Source organism: Solanum lycopersicum, chromosome 6 (assembly GCF_036512215.1).
Source record: "Solanum lycopersicum chromosome 6, SLM_r2.1".
In the NCBI taxonomy this organism is placed as follows: Eukaryota; Viridiplantae; Streptophyta; class Magnoliopsida; order Solanales; family Solanaceae; genus Solanum; species Solanum lycopersicum.
The window spans coordinates 32,348,905-32,357,570 of NC_090805.1; the positions used below are offsets into that span (position 1 = coordinate 32,348,905).

The 8,666-nt window shown below is 29.9% G+C and overlaps 1 pseudogene; it reads right to left on the minus strand.

Moving 5' to 3' along the window:
- LOC101262725 (dirigent protein 18-like) overlaps positions 1–5,617 on the minus strand; it is a 41,216-nt pseudogene extending 35,599 nt beyond the window's left edge.
- Between the last annotated feature and the right edge of the window lie 3,049 nt (positions 5,618–8,666).

The following is an 8,666-nucleotide window of genomic DNA, read 5'->3' on the forward strand; positions in this document are numbered from 1 at the left end:
CTTCATTCTTGTGCAAGTATTGTCTGTTAGATCTGCATTGTTTATTTTATTTTATTTTATTTGTTCCGTTTTGATATGTCCTAATAAAAAATAGCAGCCAATGGTTAAATCATATGATATATTTGAGTCATTAATGTTAAATGATATGTACTCAGGATTGATTTGGCAATATGGTTGTAATTAAATGTTATGCGACGGCATGCTTATGGTTTCTGGTCATGGGTGTTGGTTTCGCTGTTCTTAGGAACATTTGATCAGTATTGCATGTTGAAGAAAGCCTTGTTGTGCTTGTGAATTTCGTTATCCTAATTATTTGTTTAAAAATGTCAAATCTCATTTCTTTTGTTTCGTGGTATGTGAAAACTCCTCTCGAGTCCATTTGGGACTTCATTCTTTTCCTCACCTCTCGGAAGAGCCATAAAGGCTCGGAAGATTCCCATTGAGTCAATCCATCGAGGCGGATGTACGCGGCTCAAATACCTTGAAGATTGAAGAGCTTGAAGAAAAGGATTAAATAGTTCATTTATTTTGAATTTTGTATTATATTTGTAATGGGCATAAGCCCCCCCCCCCCTGGTCATTTTTATTTTGTTTTATATGTTTAGACTAGGACAGGTGGAAAATGGGTTAAAACCCCAAAAATAGGTGGATCCAAACTCGGTCAAGGCGGACAGAACCCGAGTTTGGACCACAATCTCTCCCTCTCTCTCTCTCTTTCTCTCTCTCTCTCTCTTCTGCTTACTACTTGTTTATATTTTTGCTTTGGATGCCTTTTAGTCTAAGGTTAGAATAACTCCAAACCCCATCAAACGCCTTTTTGCTTTATCAAATTCGAAGCTAAAAATTGAATTTTAAAGATGTTTAAATTTGAAAGTTGCTAAGAATCAAGGTTTAAAAGGTTTAGCTTTAACGAAGTCTTAAATCAACAGTATTTCGCAAGTTCGTTTAAATTAAAAGCTTAGACCTTGAATGAAGATTTGCAAGATAAATAATAGCATGTCAAAACTTGTAATATTTGTCTAGATAAATTTTAAAGTTAAGCTTCGTAAAGATTTACAATTGCAAGATAAACTAAATGTTTCAAACTTGATAATTCGCCTAAGTAGGTCTTGAATAAGTTCTGTTTTAAAATTTGCACAGTTAAAAGAGATAGTCAAATAGTTAGTCGTCGGAAACCGTGTTTAACGGAGTGTCTTAGGTGCCTTAAACACCTTCCTAAGACGCTAATAGAAATCCCGAACCCTTAAAAAATGTTTCAAAAACAATTTTTTCTGTTTAAGTTGTTTAGAAACAAAAGTTTTCTTGATTTTTCTTAAAAATTAAGTGGCGACTCCTAAAAGTCAAAAATACCCTTAAAATAAAACAAACTCTTTTCGAAAATAAGTTTTCGATAAAACAACTATAAATTGGACTTATCCTTCATATTCATATTACTTTCAATCTTCCAATCTACCAACAATCTTTCAATCTTCCAATCTACTTTCAATCTTCCACAATCTTAAAATTCTTGTTATTCTTCAAATTTTCTAAAGTTTTTAAAAGCATTTTCTTTATAAGGTGAGTTTAATTTATTTTATTTTTAATTTATTTTAATTAATTTTATACTTTTATATGATATTGTTGATATATTCAATCGTTTGATACTTATATTAATGTTAATTTTCTTTTTATTTTTTGTGTATAGATATGCATCCGTCAAATTTATACGTACATCCTGGTCCAGTAGAGCATGATGTATTAAAAATTCAAGTTTATCATCGTTCCGAAGGAATTTGGAATGGTAGCATAAAAGAAGAGAAATCTTGCTTATATACGCGTCGTGGTGATATTGAATTTTGGCAACATTTAAAATATCATCCATTACATTCTCGCATCCTTCAATATTTTGAAAATTGTAGATTTAGAGGAATTCTTGATGTTGGATGTGTGCCGTATGACTCCGGATTAATTTTTGCTTTAATTGAAAGGTGGCGTCCGGAAACTCATACTTTTCACATGCGAACTGGCGAGGCTACCATAACTTTACAAGATATTAAAATTTTATACGGAATGGTAGTAGATGGTAGTCCTATAATTTTAAATGGAGCTGATTCTTTAGGGATTATAGGTAGACAAGAAATGATTTTTCAATTAACAGGATTGTTACCCGATACTAGTTGTTTTTCTGGTGTTAGTAGATTGTTAACATATAAATTGATTGAGTATATCGAAAGTTTGGAAGTTATTAATGATAACTCAACTGAGCATGAAGTTCAACAAAGATTTAGATTATATTTATTATGGTTATGTGGTGGATCAATATTTCCGGATAAATCTAATAATAAGATTAATTTGGACATTTTGATTGACATGAGAAATTTAGATTTAATGTCAACTCAAGCATGAGGATCGGCCGCATTATCATATTTGTATAATTGTTTATGTCGTGCGTCAATGAAAAAATCAAATGAAGTTTATGGATTTCTCTCTTTAGTGCAGGTATACATTTTTTTTAATTAAATATTTTTTATATACTAGTAATATGCACTTTTAAATTTAAGTGCATTATAAGTAATGGTGAATTTATTTATTGTAGATTTGGGCATGGGAAAGAATTATTCCCCTGCAACCATTGCCAAAGCCTCTAAGAACCAATCAACTTGAGGCCTCAACTGCGCTTGCACGTAAATGGACGCGACGTAGAAATCATTAAAATGAGGCACGAACTGTAATCGGTGTGATTAGGGATGTACTAGATAATCTAACTGATGAACAGGTATTTAATATTATTAGTATCTTAAACTATTCATATTTTATTTTATTTTAAATAAGAATATATTTTGTAGATCTTTAAATGACACAATGGTACAAAAAACTTATTTTGTAAGATTGTTCATTTTCACGTAAATATTTTTTTTCTGCCAATGTTGTTTTTATAATTATCTTACTTAATTATTTTTTTATAGTTTATTTGGCAGCCTTATTCGAAAGATGTTATTAATGGATTGCCTAAGTGGTGTCGGTCAGGACAACATGTCTGGATGGCACAGGTGCCACTGATTTATGAAATTTATCGTGAGTGGCACATGGTTGATCGTGTTGTGAGACAGTTCGGTTATTTACAACATATTCCTGGACCGTGTACCCAATTTTCCTAATATCATTTTAAGCGTGATAAACGATCCAAAATAAAACAAGAAGATATAGATGCATTTAACTATACACAATATTTATGGGAACAACGTCAAAATCATATATTTCGACCTCCATTTGTAAGTGATCAAACAGATTACTTTCGTTGGTACATGAGGCATACCCGCATGGTCATTGGAAATCCACAACATGTTGTACAAAAAGGGTATCAACACGTGGCAGGAAGACATGAGGCATTAGTATGTATATTACATAAATTTTAAATTATTATGTCAATCTTTAATAATTTTTTTGTTATTAATATTTGTTTATTCATTATAGGCTAGGGGTCATGAAATGCAGTATCGTCGAGCTCAGATGATTGAAAATGATGAAAATCAATCTAATGAAATGAGACAATATGCAGCGGAAGTCGCTCGTATTTCAATGGAGTCAATGAATGCGGCCTTTCAGGGAACGCGATTGAGCTTTGATTCTGATTACAATCCTCCCACTCAATACGATGAACCACCACCAGTACAAGTGTCTCGCCGATCACGACAAACAACACCGAGAGAGGGTGCTCGTCGAGGTAGAAGGACCACTGGTGAAACAACTAATTTTTCTGCAGGGCCCTCTAACACTAATGTGGCGACTCCCGAGCCTTATTATCCCACGTTTGATTTTTCTGCAGGGCCCTCTAACACTAATCCAAATTTTTCTAGTCAGCAAACAGTTGGTTTTGTAACTCCGCAGGTTCCAATATCTGGGTTTGCACAATTTAGTGATTCTCAATATGGTTTTCAACATGGTATGCGTGAATTTCCAATACATAATTCTCCATTTGGTGGAAGATTGAATTTTTCGAATGTAAGTATAATAATTTTCATAATTTTTTTAACTTTTTATAATTTTTTTATTTTTATTGCATGTTTATTTGATTATATTATGTTATATTGTATTATAGGTAACTATGTTTGATGATTCAAGATTTAATGCTGGGCTTCACAAAATTTAGTTCTTAATAGACAAAATCCACCTCGGAGAACATCTAGGCTACACAAATCAACTAGATGTGGAACAGGCAGTCACTATCAAAATGAGGAAGATTTTGAAAATGAAGATGAAAATGAAGATGTAGAAGATTCGGATTCAGAAGAATAATTTTTTTTATGCACCTTTATTCTAAAGTCAGAAGATTTGAATTTTGAAATATGTAAATTTTGTTGTTTCGTGCAAGTTTGAACAAAGTAATGAGATTCTTTCCTCTTTTTTTTATGTTTGAACAAGTTTGCAGGATTTAATTTTCTGCAAAAAAATAGCTTCCTGCAGCGATTTAATAAAAAAAATTTATTTTTAAAAATAATATATATATATACATACATATATATATATATATATATACATACATATATATATATATATATATATATATATATATATATATGTATATATATATATATATATATAATATAAATCGCTGCACTGGCAGCGATTTATATCATAAATTTTTTATTTTTTTTATAAATCGTTGCACTGGCAGCGATTTATATCATAAATTTTTTATTTTTTTTATAAATCATTGCACTGGCAGCGATTTATATTATAAATTTTTTTTTATAAATCGCTGCACTGGCAACGATTTTAAAAAAAAAAATTCTTTATAAATCGCTGCACTGGCAGCGATATACCTTATTTTTTAAAAAAATAATAATATGAAATCGCTGCCAAGGCAGCGATTTGTAAGAAGCAAAATTTTGAAATCGCTGCTGGGATTTCATTTTTTTATAAAAAAAAATTTGCAAAATCGCTGCCTCAGCAGCGATTTTACCGTTTTGGTTAATATAAAATTTTATATACCGTTTTAAAATTTTTGTTAATATTTTGTACCCTTCAAGTTTCGGACTCTTCAAATTTCATTATCATCGAAAAAGTAAAAACTAACCAACAAAAAAAAGAATCAGGATAACATGTGAGAAGACATGTCAAAGACATAATATAAGTTATAAGGTAATCAAAAGTATAATACCTTTAAGCTTTTACGTACCAAACCCGAGGCTCAATCCATCAGGGCCTAATTGAGTAGTCATACCGCTATCTTGGCCATTCTGATTCCCAGCAAATATTGTGCCTGCTAAGCCAGTTCCTACTGGAACACAATTGATATTAAATATTGGAATTTCACCATTAGAATTAGGAGTTGATACACCATCTTTAGGTGGCTGAAAACCTAAAGGTCTTGCAAAAGGAACTTGTCCACTATAAATATTGCCTAATAATCCAATTATTGACCGAGCTGTTGGATTATTTCCTCCCAGAATATCATGCATGTATAACTGGAGTATCGATCCTTCGGGAACTTGAGTGTCAATTGCAACAAGGGGTAACGATTTGATTATTGCTACTACGAAAATTGCAAAGAAAACGGAATATTGTGATAACATTTTGAGATTTTGGTTATAGGGAAAAACAATGTTTTTTTTTCTTCATTATGATTTGTTTGATTGATTATGAAATTATGGTTAAGCGTGAAACTATATATACAAATATAATGATAAGTAGGGCATAATGGAGTTGTTATGACATGGAGTTATGGTGCAATTGTTGGTGTTTTTTCCAACTTTTGGTGCAATTGTTGGAGTTATTCCAACAAATCCTCACAAAATTTTGTGTCATTATTCATTACGTAAATAAAAAGTTCTATACATGATTAATTTTTGTTATAAAATGTGTTAAGAGTGAGTTGGTTACATTTTCTTTTTCTACTATTGTATAAGATTGAGTGTAGGATGTGAGTAGGGGTGTCAAATGGGCAAGTTCGGGTGAAATTGAGAATATTAAAATTAGTTGAATAAAACGTAAGTTGGGTCTTGACCCATCCAGTTTGATCCGATTAATCTTAATAATTTAACATATTGATATTTAACTTTTATAATCACAATCTGAATTTTAGCTCAAGATTTTTTTAAAAAAAGTAACATATAGATAGATAAACCCTAAAAGATGTTAAATAGATAATAATTTATACCTTATATATAGAAACACATATTAATAAAAAGTTTTAAAACAGGTTGAAATTGGAGATTGAATTGGGCTAAATTGAGAATTCTCTTCAAATGGGTTGTGCTTGAATGGATTGAGATTGAACTCAATTCAAATTATCTTGAGCACAACCTTTAAAATTATGAGCAGGTTACGTGTGTTTGGGCTCATTTTTGACATCCCTAGATGTGAATATCAACATGTCAGCTATAAACCATTTAAATTCCTTTTTAGGGTGATTCAGTCATTTTCATCTTGTGTTTAAAATACACACTGCCTGACTTAACCTTTTATATTTGACGTGTCAGAATTTTTCAGCTATTATTATTAGGTGGCTTTTATACCTAATGCCAACACATTTATATCTATTCCCAAAGGCAACGACAACACAAACATATCATGACATATATAAAATTCTTACTGGAGATTTTCTTCTATTTTTTTATTTTTATTGTAATTTGTTTATTTTGTTGTCAAAGAAGAATTTTCTTAGGGGATATATTTGATTGATCAAAATTTCATACTCAAATGCTTTATTCATTTCAACAAAGTTAGAATGAAATCATTGGCTTTCAGGTTGCTGACTATTTTTCTCTCTTTTTATTTTTTATTTTTCAGTTCTCTATTTAATGGTTTGACTTAGAATTTTCTGATGCTCTTCCACGTTTTAATACCTTACAATCCCTCATTCATAGGCATATTTACAAAAATATTAACAGTGAAGTAATTAGGCATGCTTACAAAATATTAATACTGAAGTAATTAGTTTTATATAGGACACAGTTTACTGAGCATGGAGTTTCTGAAAGAAAAAATAAGCTAAAAAAATTTACGATCTAAAATAAATATAGATATTTTTCTGTATAAAAGTATCTCATGAAAGGTAAAATGAATATAAAATGTCTCATTTAATTTTGTAACTAAAAATGAAAGTGTATTATATAGATTCCATTTGTCCATATTAAATTACTCCATCTGCTTGAATTTTATCGCATACACAGTACATTCTCTTTGAGCATATTTGCTAATCAGATCTTGTTTTAAAGGTCAATTCAATTGATTTCTAGAGTAAACGATACTTTTCTAAAATCATTTACAAATCTACTTAAATATAGATTTTTCTCGGACATGAAATGTAGAAGTGTAAAAAATAAAAGTGTAAAAAATTTTAAAAAATTTTGTGGTATCAAAATTAAAAATAGGTATTAGGTAGGATATCCAATTTTTTAAATTAATCTTGTTGAGTTTAAAAATGTGACATGTAAAGTTAATGTATTGAGATGTTATCTAATCTGGGATTTGTGATTTTAAATATGTGGAAAGTTAATGTATTGAAATCTTATCTAATCTTGTGATTTTAAATACTTGGAAAGTTGAAATCAGTTGTGAAGTTTACAAATATGGAGAAATGCATTTTTGTAAATGGCCTAAATGGCAAAAAAAATGGTATATAAAGAGTTTATCTACGCTATTGTTCTTGGGATTTGTCGTTTAAAAAAATTATATAAAGTTTATAATGGATTAAGGAATCAACTCACCCAACACAATGGATTGGTATAAATATTCAAATTACTTACATGCTTCAAAGTTCAAAGCAAGTAGACTTTTATGTATTTGCTTATACTAATATTCTTCAATTTAAAGTTGCTCCAAATTGAATTTCTTAGATAATATTTGCTTTATCTTCACACAAAATGAATTGTACTATTAGAGATCGTTTGGTATAAGACTTGAATAGTTATTTTATGAGATTAATTATTTTATAATAGGTATGAAATAATTTATTTTATCTTAATTGTATAAATAAAATATAAATTTATATAAGCATCATAAATAATTCTGATATCCTTATATCCTACGATTTACTAAACAAATACAAAATATAATAATTCTGAAATTAATTCTTGATTTTTTGGACCCGCGCTTGCATAGGCATAACATCTAGTGTTTAAATAAGGATTAGCTTAATTATTGAACCTAATCCATCTTTTTTCTTCATTTGATTTATTTTTATGTATTTCTTATGTTTTCCTTTCACTATCTGTTATTTCTGTACATTTTTGTTTTGGAGTTATTTTTTCTCTTGAATCAAGAGTTTATTGAAAACAGAGTAGGGTAAAAGTACACATATAATCTGGCTCTGCAGACCTTATTTTGTGGGATTATACTGAATATATTATTGTTGTTGAAGATGAAGGATTCATATAGCTAGACCCGATTAATTTGAAATTGACGTGTAGCTAATTGCTTGATATTGATAGTTTCTAGGAGAGTGTAAATGTGACTTATTAGTTTCAAAAACACCTAGAAATTCGAAGCTGGCGTGTGTGAATCGGTTAATTTGACCTGGATTTTCATCATGATCATATCAACATTAATGTGTCGAATCTCATCAAAACTTTATAGTTAAATGTGCTTGGGTGTGAGTGTAGTACTAGGATGGTTAACCCTTGCTTCCTTCCTTTTGATATGAAACAAATTTTAATAGAGAAAGTAAGAATTCATATAGCCAA